This window comes from Glycine soja, chromosome 5, assembly GCF_004193775.1.
Source record: "Glycine soja cultivar W05 chromosome 5, ASM419377v2, whole genome shotgun sequence".
Lineage (NCBI taxonomy): Eukaryota > Viridiplantae > Streptophyta > Magnoliopsida > Fabales > Fabaceae > Glycine > Glycine soja.
The window spans coordinates 17,660,114-17,673,579 of record NC_041006.1 but is presented as its reverse complement, the minus strand read 5'-3'; the positions used below and the strand labels follow the sequence as shown (position 1 = coordinate 17,673,579).

The following is a 13,466-nucleotide window of genomic DNA, read 5'->3' as shown; positions in this document are numbered from 1 at the left end:
AGTTATGGAGGAAGGCTAGGATGCATGAATTAATTCTACACCAAAAATCTAGATTGAGGTGGCTCAAGGAGGGAGATGCGAACACTAGGTTCTTCTATGCAACAGTGAACTAGAGGAAAATATATGGTTGCATCAAGGGTTTGGAGGTAGGGGTGTTTGGTATGAGGACCCAATGGTAGTTAAAAAGGGAGTAAAAAAGTTATTTAGTCACAAGTTTGAAGAGAAAAAGCCAAATGAGGATGAGGCTAGATGGGGTAATGTTCAAGGAGATAGGTAATCTTGATAATGCCACAATGGCGGATGTTTTTTTTAAGTGATAAAAGTAGTAGTGTGGGATTGTCATGGTGATAAAAGCATGAGATTAGATGAATTCAATTTTACTTTCATCTAGTTAAAAAGGGAGTAAAAAAGTTATTTAGTCACAAGTTTGAAGAGAAAAAGCCAAATGAGGATGAGGCTAGATGGGGTAATGTTCAAGGAGATAGGTAATCTTGATAATGCCACAATGGCGGATTTTTTTTAAGTGATAAAAGTAGTAGTGTGGGATTGTCATGGTGATAAAAGCATGAGATTAGATGAATTCAATTTTACTTTCATCAAAGCTTGTTGGTATGTGATCAAAGAAGATGTCATCTTATCTATCTCTGAATTTCATTCTCATGGTTCCATTCCTACGAGTGGGAACACGTCATTTCTAGCTCTAATTCCAAAAAAGGAGAACCCACAAGAATTAAGTGAATACATACTCTTATTAGGTGCATTTATAAAATTATTGATGAACTTCTAGCAAAGAGATTGAGATGTATTATAGGGGTGTTGGTGGATGACAGGCAATTCACGTTTCTGGGAGATAGGAACATGTTAGATGGAGTGGTCATTACCAATGAAGTGATTCAAGAGGAAAATCGTTAAGTTAAATCATGTGTGGTGTTCAAGACAAATCCTGGAGTGGTCATTGTCAATGAAGTGATTCATGAGGCCTACCAGTTTGGGGCCGATGCTTCTAGACTAACTACTTGACGACCAGTGATAGACAAAATGAGGAAGAAGTTGACCTTGTGGAGAAGGAAGCATCTTTCATTTGGAGGAAGAGTGAGTCTTATAAAATCTGTTTATCTTCTATTCCTTTGTATTTTCTATATTTCTTTAGGATTCCCAAAAAGGTATTTTTGGTCACTACTACAAAAAACACTTTCTAAATTGGTTATTTTGCGCATTTTACGTCGATTATTAACCGTCGTCGTAGAAAGTTTGCACTTTCTACGACGGTTCCCTAGAGAGTCGTCTTAGAAAAATATATCATTTTAAGACTCACGAATAGACATTTATCACAACACTACAACATTTTCCCTTGATGCACCACAAGAAATACAGCCCCGCATAATTTCAAGCAACAATTCAAGCTCATGTTTTAATGAATAAGATTAATTTTAATTTCCTAATTTCATTAAATAACAATCATATTTAAAAAAATGGTGACTTAATGAGAATTCAATCATAATATTTAAATAGAAAAATTAAGAGGTGCCAAAATATAAGGCTTCTTTAAATTGAAAAATCTAGAACTTATTAACTTTGATAGAAATAAGAGGTAGAAAGCTAGGTGTAGAGATAAAAATAAGAGGTGTCAAACCTTTTGCTTTACACTGTGTGTATGCATTGATTCCTCTGCTCCAAGCCAACTATATGATCAGTGTATTAAATATGAAATGTGAAACTCAACCTTCACTTTACCTCTTATATTCTCCCTGCACACAAAGGAATAATATTGTTACTGCAGGCTTTCAATTAAGGGTTAAAGACATGCAAAAACTGCACCTAGCTAGTGTGTAATAAATATATGCCTAGGCACCTTAAATGTTGAAACACTAGAGTGGCTACATGCACTAATAGAGATTTTGTTTTTTGTTTTTATGTGAAAGTAGTACTACTACTGCACTAATAGAGATGCATTATTGATCTATAAAATATCCTTTGAAATCACGCTGCACTTTCAAAATATGAATCACATAGACTAATTAAAAATTGTATTAAGTAACATGTTATCACATGACAGGCGTAAGCAGCAAACAACAAATGAAAATTAAGTAGCAACAAACAAACCACATGCAAGAGCCAGATTTGACAATCAATAGAGCCCAAACTGGTCAATTGCTTCTTTTTTGTGGTTTTAATTTAGTAACTTTTTTTAAAGGCTAATATTTTAATTTATTAACTATGATAAATAATAAATTAAAGATCGACCTTCACCATGTGTGAAACAATGATAGAGAATATAATTCATTTTGTTTTCACTCCAAAAGCAAGCAGTTGAATGTGAATAACACAAGATTAGGTACTTTTGCTTATTCAATATTCACCACTTATTATTATTATTATTTTTTTTGACAAATTTTGATCATTTCACTTGTCAACATGCAAAATGTTCTCCACTTGCTTCATGTTGATGGCTATTCCTGTAAAATAATGTTTATCCTATATGTTGAACTTAATTCTCATTGTGGCTATTTGAACATGATGAAGCAACGATTAGAAACGATCAAGTTGAGGCTACAGAAGAGGAGCAGGTCACTTGTTCTATTGACGATCAAACCGAGAAGGTTTTAAGTACATTGGTTTCCTTAATCTTTCTACTTAATTGTGCTCAACAAAAAAACCTAGGACTTTATAATATATATATATATATATATATATATATATATATATATATATATATATATATATTGTGGTGGTTACTTTTTCTTGTAACTTATAATTTCCTCTCTCGTACTCTCTTTTTTGTCAGCTTTATGGCTTCTATTCTTTTAATTTCTCCTATCTTATTTGTCTCTTTAATTTTTATTTTACTTTACAAGACTTATAAGTTTACTCTAATAATGACCAAAGGGATATGTTTAGAAAGAGTTTTTATTTTGACATTTGCATTTTGGTTCCCTTAGTATGGGACACATGTAATCATAGTTCCCCTAATATTTTTTAAGCCAATCAAGTACCCTTACTTTTAAAATTAAGCAAATGTGGTCCATCTGTTAAGTTACCATCAAAATTTTAACAAAGACATCATGACATGGCAATGAAATTTCATATTGCTAGAGTAATTAAATACAGTTCAAGGAATGGACTGTTAAATCTACATATTCCAAATAAGAAAGAATCATCAAGTAAGACATACCCCAAGCATGGTAGCCATATTTGGGTGGATCATTCCAGAACCTTTAGCCATTCCCCCAACTCTGACCTTAGTTCCTCCAACCTAACCAACACCCAACATGGAAAGCTTAACAAAATTATGGAAAGTCATCATATTAGTGAAGTTGTAGGTTTGTTTTTTAAATTAGTCGTATAACTTTTGGTTGTTGAGTGTTGACCCTATACATATCAACAATTCATTCAAGTGAAATAAACAAGGCAATTTAATGATTTATCCATAGGACTAAATGTATCCATACATACATATGTCAAATGTGTGTTTTATCTATATTTGTATGTGTGCTTATAAAATAGTTACATACAAACTACTTGTATCAACTTAAAACAAGTGAGCAAAAAATAGTAACAAGTAATACTAGAGACTCAATGGCAACACTCTTGCCAACAAGATCTATCATGGTGATTGCCACAGGTGCAAAATCTGCCCTGTTGCAAGCTAATAAGATTTGATGAACAAAGGATTGAAAATTAGACACAGCAAGTGTTGTTCAGAACCATATAGTTTTCAAGGACTAAGAAAAAAAATGGTGAAAGGAAGGCAAAAAGAAAACTACACAAATACAAAGGTCATATAATAATCACACAAAAAAACCTATATCAATGTTACGTGTATAGTAAAGTCATTATAAAGTTTACCTGTATCAATGTTACCAATGATTGTATTTTCACCAAATCTTCCCTTTTTCCATGTTGTGTTCCAACGATTTATTTGTAGTCCAAGAAACTCCCATGAACGAGTAGTGTGCAGTTTATGCTCTTTGCTCAAGAACACTGATACTATGTGATGTAGCTCCATGTGGAGCTTGTAGGCCTTGGATATTTTTCATCAATGGAGTCCTTTACTTCTTGAAGATCAATTAAATTTATTTCCCAACACACATCAAATATTCACTTAATGCATGTGAAATTACAAAACTACCCCTAATACAAAAACTAGTCTGGTGCACTAAAATACAAGGGCTGGAAAATCCTACATTTCTAGGGTACCCTACCTACATTAAGGAGCCCTAAATACAAGGCCCAAAAATAATGAAACCTTAATCTAATATGTACAAAGATAAGTGGGCTCATAATTAGCCTATGAGCCCGAAAGCTACCCTTAAGGCTCATGAGAACCCTAGGGTCTTCTCTTGCATCTCTGGCCCAATCTTCTTGGAGTTTTCTATCCAATGCCCTTACGAGGTAGGATTGCATCATTCCCTCCCCCTTGAAAAGGATTTGACCTCAAATCCAGAGGTTCTTGAAACTTTGGGCTTCTTCCTTCAACACCTGTAAAAAGAATAAAAACATATATATTAGTGGTGTTTGGTATGTTGGAGTAAGGTAAGGTCTACAAACCCATTTCATGGGCATCTTCCCATGAGGGAACACGGTTCTTCACCAACTCAATGAGTAGTGCTACAAATATAGAAACATATGGTACAAACCTTTTGTAAAAGTTTGTTAAGTCATGGAAGTCCCAAATTTTCCTTATACTTGGTGGAGTGGACCACTCAAGAATGACCTTTATTCTTTTAGGGTTCGTGGGAACCGCTTGATAACCATTTAAAAAATTAAGGAAAGCAATGCAATAAAACGTACCTTTTTATATTTTCATGTTGATTACTCCTACCAAAAAGTATGACAAACCTAAGGTGTCCCATATGACCACCTAGGTTTGTATTGAAACAAAAAATAAGAACAAACCTACCTAATGAGTCCCTACGTATGTGAATCATGAAGATGTTGGATGCATGAGTGATTTTACAAAAGAGGGTTGCACCACTCAACACATTCATCATACCACCTATCATAGGGATTTGATGCCTCATAATACCTATTTTGGGCACCAACAAAGCATAAGGATTTAAGTTTTTAAGAACCAAACCCTCATCCAACAACTCCTTTACTTGAGGAATAATTGATCGAGGCCGTACCCGAATCAAATAAACATTAAAATGTAGTAACTAGGAAGTGATCCTAGGTCATTTCCCAACGAGCAATGATACACCAAATGTTCATGACAGATAGTAGGAAAATAGTAACGAATGGGGGGGGGGGGTTGTTTGCTTTTGTAAATTAAACAGCAAATGGATGTGAATTAGAAAATATCAGAATTAAAACACATTGCTTCCCCTTGATTCACAAGCAAGTCTCTTATCCTAGGTTGCATGAGTTTATCCTTTATCAGTTCAACCACTTAATCCAACCCTAAATTAAATGACTAAGCGAAATTTAACATAAGGCATTCATTATGTGATTAAGCAACACATACACCAATCCTCTATGAAACCAGTAGGATAGGCAACACTTCTATTAGCTAAATGAATTACCACATCAGTTGACTGCAAAGGACCTAGAGATAGAGAATTAAAAATAGACAGAGGCATAACACTAACAGAAGCTCCTAAATCTAGCATGGCATTGTCAAAATTATTGTTCCCTATAATACAAGGTATACTGAATCTACTTGGATCTTTACATTTTTCAGGGATTTGGGGAACAGATTTACCAATCAATGCAAAGACATTTCTGCCCATACTAATTCTTTCACTTCCTTTAAGCTTCCGCTTATTAGTGCACAACTCCTTCAAGAATTTAGCATATCTTGGAATTTTCTTTATTGCATCCAGCAGAGGTATGTTTACCTCTACTTTTCTAAATGTTTCCAAGATCTCCTTCTCTGCCTCTTCCATTTTTTTGTTGGAAATTGCTCTTGGAGGGAATGGAAGAGGGATATGTTGCTTCTCTTTAGATTCACCTGCATAGAAATTTTTAGGTAACTTACTCTTTAAATTTTTGTCATCATCTTTTTCTGGAGCAGAGTGAGGTTGGGCAGGTTCATTTGCAGATGAGGAAGATGCTACTGGTTGAGGTCCTTGACACTGCTTTCCTGACCTTAATGTAATGGCTCTCACATTTTTGGGATTCTGGACAGATTGAGAAGGTAATCTATCAGAATTATGGGACTGTTATTGATTTAACTGTATAGCCAACTGTCCCATCTGATTAGTTAAGCTCTGAATGGAGGCTCTGGTCTCTTGTTGAAACTGCATGTTTTGCATAGTCATTTGCCTCACAAGTTCTTCAAGGGAAGGTTGCGAAAGGGCCTCAACTGTTTGTTGTTTCTGGGGCTGTTGTTGTTGTTGTTGCTGGATTGGTGGAGGAACGTATGGTCTTCTTGGGCCAACAACATTTTGAAAATAAGGTTGTTGTTGTTGCTGCTATTGTTGTGAAGGATTTGACCATCTAAGGTTGGGATGATTCCTCCAGTCGGGATTGTACATGTTGCTGGAGAGGTCATAGTTGTTCTATTGTGGCTGATTTTGCTGCTGAGGTTGAGGAGGTCTATTGTAGATGTTTGCAGCATAAGCTTCTGGTTGTTCAATTGCTTCAGATTGTTGCACAGAAGGGCAAAGATCTGTGTGGTGGTCGGCAGAGGAGCATAAACCACAGAGTCTGGCGATAGGTGCAGATTTTTGATTCATGGCCAGTTGGGTTACCAGGTTAACCAAGGCATCTAGTTTACCTTCAAGCTTCTTAGTCTCGGCTGATGAAGATGAATTCATGGCTACTTCATGCACTCCTCTAATGACAATAACATCACTTCTGGCACTAAATTGCTGGGAGTTTGAAGTCATCTTCTCAATTAAATTTCTGGCTTCAGCAGGGCTCATGTCTCCAAGGGCTCCACCACTGGCAGCATCTATCATACTTCTCTCCATGTTGCTAAGTCCATCATAAAAATATTGGAGGAAAAGCTGCTCATAAATCTGGTGGTGATGGCAACTAGCACATAGTTTCTTAAATCTCTCCCAGTATTCATATAAGCTCTCTCCACTGAGTTGTCTAATGCCTGAAATATCTTTTTTGATGGTCGTGGTCCTGAAAGCAGGGAAAATTTTTTCTAAGAATACTCTCTTGAGGTCATCCTAGCTCGTGATGGACCGTGGAGCAAGGTAATAAAGCCAGTCCTTTGCCACTCCCTATAAAAGATGAGGAAAGGCCTTCATAAATATGTGATCCTCCTGGACATCTGGGGGTTTCATGGTGGAGCAGACAATATGGAATTCTTTCAGATGTTTGTGTGGGTCTTCACCTGCAAGAACATATGGGACATCCTCATCAGGGTATTGGATGCACAAGCTTTCATAGGTAAAATCAGGTGTAGCCATTTCCCTTAGAGTCCTCTTACAGGGTGGAGGTTGTGCCATGTTCTCAGAATGTTCAAAACTATAATGCTCAAAATCACCAATAACAGAATGTTTAGGATGCTCAAAAGGTACTAAATGATGTCTAACTAATCTATGAAATGTCCTATCTATCTCAGGATCAAAGGGTTGTAAGTCAGATGGATTGCCTCTAGTCATACACTATATTCAGCATGCACAACTAGTTGTCTTCTTATGCAAGTAACAGTGTAGGTTTGAACTATAGCTACCTTCAAATGATATCCAAATGAATTGAAATTTTGTGAACAACCTTATAAAATGATGAGAAGATAGCACAAAAAATTTCAAACGAAAATTCAAAGTCTAACTATAGAAGCTAAAAATGATAAGTTAAGAAAAATAAGAGAATAATACTTTGAAAATAAAAAACTTTTGACAGAATCGCAATTTTTAGAAGAAGGAGACCTCAGCCAGCCTATGGCGGGCTTCCATGGCGTTGGAAATTTTTTTCTACCCCAAATACATATATAAAATAGCGATTCTGATAACCAGAGCAAAAGTTATGGTCGTTTGAAGTTTTAAAAAAAAATCAAATTTGCTACTTTTTTGGAACTTTCAAATCTGACCAAACTAAGGGCTCTAGCTATTTTTCCCACAAAATATGGATCAAAAGAAGTGACAACAAAAAAATTCAGCCAAAAATAACAACTATAGCTACCAAAACAAAAAATTCCAATTAATTCAGCAAGGGTGGTCTCTAAAATCCGTCGCTAAGGGATTTCCACTACTACCCTGTTTTCCAGTTCAACAAAAGTGGTCGCTAAATCTGTCGCAAAGCACTATTCACAGCAAACACAAAAACTAAAACATGGGAAACGCTGAACAGAAAAACTAAAACAAAACACCACACTAAACAAAATATCAACACATTAAACCACACTTAATGCAACATGAACAAGACACTAACACAACACACAAAAGCATAAAACAACTAAACATAAAACACGAATCACTAGCTATTATGAACCTTTGGACACTGCTCCCTGGCAACGGCGCCAAATTTGATCGAAGCCGTACCCGAATCAAATAAACATTAAAATGTAGTAACTAGGAAGTGATCCTAGGTTGTTTCCCAACGAGCAATGATACATCAAATGTTCATGACAGATAGTAGGAAAATAGTAACGAATGGGGGGGGGGGGTTGTTTGCTTTTGTAAATTAAACAACGAATAGATGTGAATTAGAAAATATCAGAATTAAAACACATTGCTTCCCCTTGATTCACAAGCAAGTCTCTTATCCTAGGTTACGAGAGTTTATCCTTTATCAGTTCAACCACTTAATCCAACCCTAAATTAAATTACTAAGCGAAATTTAACATAAGGCATTCATTATGTGATTAAGCAACACATACACCAATTAATCATAAACGATCATTAAGCATGAACGTAAATTAAGCGCAGAGACAATTAATCAAGAACTAAGCATTCATGAATTAATAGCAACAAATTAAGAGTAATTAGTGAAGAGGAAAAACTGAACAGAATTTAATAGTAATAATAGAACTTCAAAGAGAACTGTGTTTGATCCTCAAGAGAAAACAACGCTGGAGACTTAGCCTTCCATTAATCAATAGAGAACGAAATTATGGATTGAAGAACGAAATTTTATTGCTGAAACAAAAAGTAAAAACTGGAATTGCAAAACGAAAAAGTGTCTAAAAGAAGAGAAGCCTAAAACTAAAAACGAAAACAGGAGAGAGAGAAGAGAAGAGAAGGCCTCAACTAGAACCTTGACGCTGTTATATAGTTTTTCCAGCCCCAAAGCTTACAAATCTGTTTTAAATCCAAGCCCATAAAATAAAATCAAATCTAGATAAGATAAGATCTAGATGAAATAATATCTAGATGAGATCAAATCTAAATAATATCTAGATAAGATAAGATAAGATCTAATTCTGTAGAATAAAATAGTCTGCCCTCTTCAAGTCCAAGCCCAATTCTGGATTCAAGCCCAAGCCCAATTCTGGATTCAAGCCCAATGCTTCATTAATTCCTGAAATTAGATTAAAAACATCAAATTAGCTGAATGAGCCCAAATAATAAAACTGCCTAATTAATTTGACAATTAAGACTAATCAGTACTTAAAATGGTGCAAAAAGGGTTAAGAAATAGGAGAAAATAATGGCACATCAATAATCACAAGCCCAAGAGGTGTGACAATGCTAACAAGTGTCTTTTTAAAAAGGAGAAGATGTGGAGGTTGTCTAAGAGGGGAAGTTTCTTTAATGTTTACAAAATGACTTTCCTTCTTAGCTAACCTCTTAGAGGAGACACTTACCTCCATACACTCCTCCTTAACCATTAAAGGTTGTCCTTCTTCTTGGGGGTCGATTTACTCACTAGATTCTTCCCCTTTTTCTTCTTCACTTTCACTAGAGGAAGGTGAAGTAGTAGCCTCATCTTGGCTACTATAAATTTCTTGGCCCCTCATAATCATTGTTTTCTTGGAAGGGCATTGACAAGTAATGTGTCCTCTTCCAAAACATTTAAAGCACTTTATAGAGTTAGTCTTCTCTTGCATAATAGCCTTAGGGGGTTGCTTTTCTATTGTCTTCCCCTTATCATCTTTGGGCTTAGATGGTGTCGCCCCTAAGATGCCTTGACCTTGGTCTTTCTTTGGATAAGAGTAAGGGCAATGAGATTTTGAAGTAGACTTCCTTTTAAGTTGTTGTCCTACCCTTATTTCTCAATCTAAGTAATCCTCTACATTGTTCTTCCCATGGAAGTATAGGAGGTTAATGTTAGCCTCTTGAGGCTTTCTTTCCTTTTCTCTCATATAGGAGTGAGGTCTAAGTTGTGATCTATGTCTTCCTTCATAATAGTAACGAAGTTCTTCACTTAGGCTATTTCAAGGGTCATGACTACTATAGGAGGCATGTTTTTCTTTTATTAATTCTTTTAGTATTTTTCTTCTTTTTTCTTTCCTTATTTGTTCCCCCACATCTTGATTTATTTTTATCCTCTCTTTTCCTTTTTTTTTCTTTTCTTTCTAGTTTTTCTTTCCATAACTTGAGGAAACTCAACTCATCTAAGATTCTAGATAGAGGGTCCTTATGACTAGTACCCTCACCATTAATATTAGATGAATGATGACTCATGTTGGTTCCTAAGTTGTGATTCTTTCTTCACTACTAGAAAATTGGCTTTAAACAGCAGTTCTAATGTACATTTAACAACGATTGTGGAATTGTCTTTAAAGCCAACGACGTTAAAAGTGACTCATGTATCACGACGGTTATAGAATAAACCGTCATAATAAATATGTCTCTTCTAAAATGGTTCATACATAAGAACCGTCTTAGAATGTGCCTTTTCTAAGACGGTTTTTCCATAAGAACCGTCTTAGAATGTGTCTCTTCTAAGACGGTTTTTCCATAAGAACCGTCTTAGAATGTGCTTCATTAAGTAATTTCACTGATATATACAAACATACTACATCATACCATCTCAAAATTGATATTTATACTGAACTACAATCAGAGAAAATAAGGCAATGGAAAAATGAAAACAATGACTTCAAATCCCTAGAAATTACCAAATTCAACCTTATTTGAAGAAAAAGATGCCATTTGAATTAAGGTAAAATTAAAATGTATCACAAGGTCTACATAATAGAAACCCCATCTATCTTGAAGCATCATCTCAAAGTAAACTTGATTGCCAGTTATCTTGATGAGGATGGATGAGGTATGTCTGCAAGAACTTATTTGCATGTCTTTTACATTAGGTGTGCCCTTAAGCTGCCTAGTCCCTCACTATATCAATATTAATTCAATCTTCCCCCATGAATGGAATCAATATTTTGAGATGGTTACATTAATTTAGTCAGCGTCACATGTACAATGCACACAACAAACCCCAACAATAGTATTAATAGGTCATTTTGTTAAAGGTTGAAAGAAACTAGATTAGAAATGCCACACTTGTGGACCAAAAATAGAATGCCAAATTACAAAGTAGCAACTTAAATACAGTTATTCAACTGAGCATAACATATACATCCACATAGGCATATAGCATATAATAAACATAAATCTGTTAAAGAAAGAGGGTAAACAGGAGAAGGAAGATTATATATAATAGATTTTACCTCTTCTTACGCTTAGCCATTATATTGTAGTCCGTACATCTCTGTAGGTATAATGACTATAAGACAGACATGTATATTGTTAGAATGACATGCAATGATATTATCTTCAAAGACTCGAAATCGGGAGATCAAGAGGTAAAAAAATAAAATAAAAGGAAGCAATGCGTACTACTAAAGAGAAGTAAACAATATAATAAATTCTCCTAAAACAACAGATAGAAAAAGAGAATTGAAAATGTTTTTCAATTTCACATTCATCAATACTTGAAAATTGTTTCATTTCGTAACATGGAATATTTTAACTCTTTCTTTTGCAACTCCTCAAGAGTTTTCTGAAAAAAAATCTGCATTCTTCTAGCAAGTAGATCTGGATGAATACATTCGATGCAAAAAATCACCATGTCAAGGAAATATACCTTGTGTTTTGAAGTGTTTCATTTTAATTATATTTTTCCATAATTTTTATAATTATTTTTAGGACATTTAGGAATACTTTCTGCATCAAGAACATAGAGATCGCCAAATTCATGACCTTTACCAATAATTTTCTTTGTCCTAAGATGTTGATGGTGTATGTAGTTAGTCAGTAATTTAGGCTACATTTTGTGTAACCAAGTACAAACATGTTGAGTAAGCTCTCAGGTTAGCTATGCCAGCTGCCAGTTACTTATGACAGTTGAATTATGTAATGATTCAGTTAGAAGCTTGTATCTCAAACCTATCATGCATAAATAAGAGTCTTTTGACTCTCCTCTGTAATCAGAATTTGCATTCACTTTCAATAAACAAAAGTTACTTTTCTCTCATGTCATATTTCTATAGATCCTGAAATAAAAAGTGATCAGCACAACAAAGTAATTAAAGGCATGGGTAAATATAGCAATCAATTACATTATCTCAAAAGCATCAACAAATTAAACAATAGGAACATTAACAATTTAAGGGCCTTTTTAGCTAGGGAAAACATTTTCTATTTTTAGATATAATTACAAAAATGCCACCTTGTTTTTACTTTGTTTCTAGTTTTCAATATTTCATACATGAAATAGTGAAAACAACATCTAAGAAGATAATCCTTAGGTCTCATATTATATATTATTTAGTAAAAAAGGCAGCTCAAGTAGCTATCATTAGGATAAATCATTTAATTTTATAAAAACAAAAAGTCATACTTAGTGTTCTAATGATGAGCAACAGCAAAGCCAATCCAGTTCATGCGATGATTTGACTTGAGCATCAAAAGTTGTTGTCGTGTCTCCACAAAGCCAGTTAAGTCTTGCATTTGAGCTTGACAGTGAGAAGTAAAAGCACATTAACATGGATCAAAACATTAAAGGAATTCACTGACTGTGACTATGTAATTTGAAAGTGATACAGTAAAATATCTTTGCAGAATAGTTTTATCTGTTGGAACTTGGAACTATAAATAACTTAATTACTATCGACTTTCCAAATAGCTTTAGTTCATTGAGAAGCTTAGATTCAATATGAAACATTCAACTAAGTGTGAATTGTGCAATAAGGAAAATTCGCTGTAAATCAGTTTTCTCATATTTTTATCTTCAACTGCATCCTTCTAACTCTCCAGTGATGTGACCTTTGGCTATGTAATGGAAGATTCCAAACGGTAAAAGGCTGGAGAGAGATTTTCCTTTCACCTTTATTGTTAATCGTGCCTAGGATTAATTAAAAAAATAATTCTAGAAAGATTTATATTGAATTTGATTTGAATAGGTAACAGAATGGCAGTAATTTCTAACGTAAGTACCTATCTACCTTTGAGCTTCATCAAGAGTCATAATTCATAAATGAACTTAGAAAGAAAATTATAGTATCATAAAAGTACCATTTTTGGCAATGATGGTAAGTTAAGGACAAAGCTCACAATAAACTTTCCTCCACACCAACAAACAAAGCAATAACAACAAGGTACATGTTTATGTAAAAAATG

General features: G+C 34.5%; 1 non-coding gene across 1 annotated transcript; it reads left to right on the top strand.

Moving 5' to 3' along the window:
* Positions 1–6,960: 6,960 nt before the first annotated feature.
* On the top strand, positions 6,961–7,067 carry LOC114413865. The gene has a single exon (XR_003667009.1). It is a non-coding gene; the product is annotated as a small nucleolar RNA R71 (small nucleolar RNA).
* Positions 7,068–13,466: the final 6,399 nt, after the last annotated feature.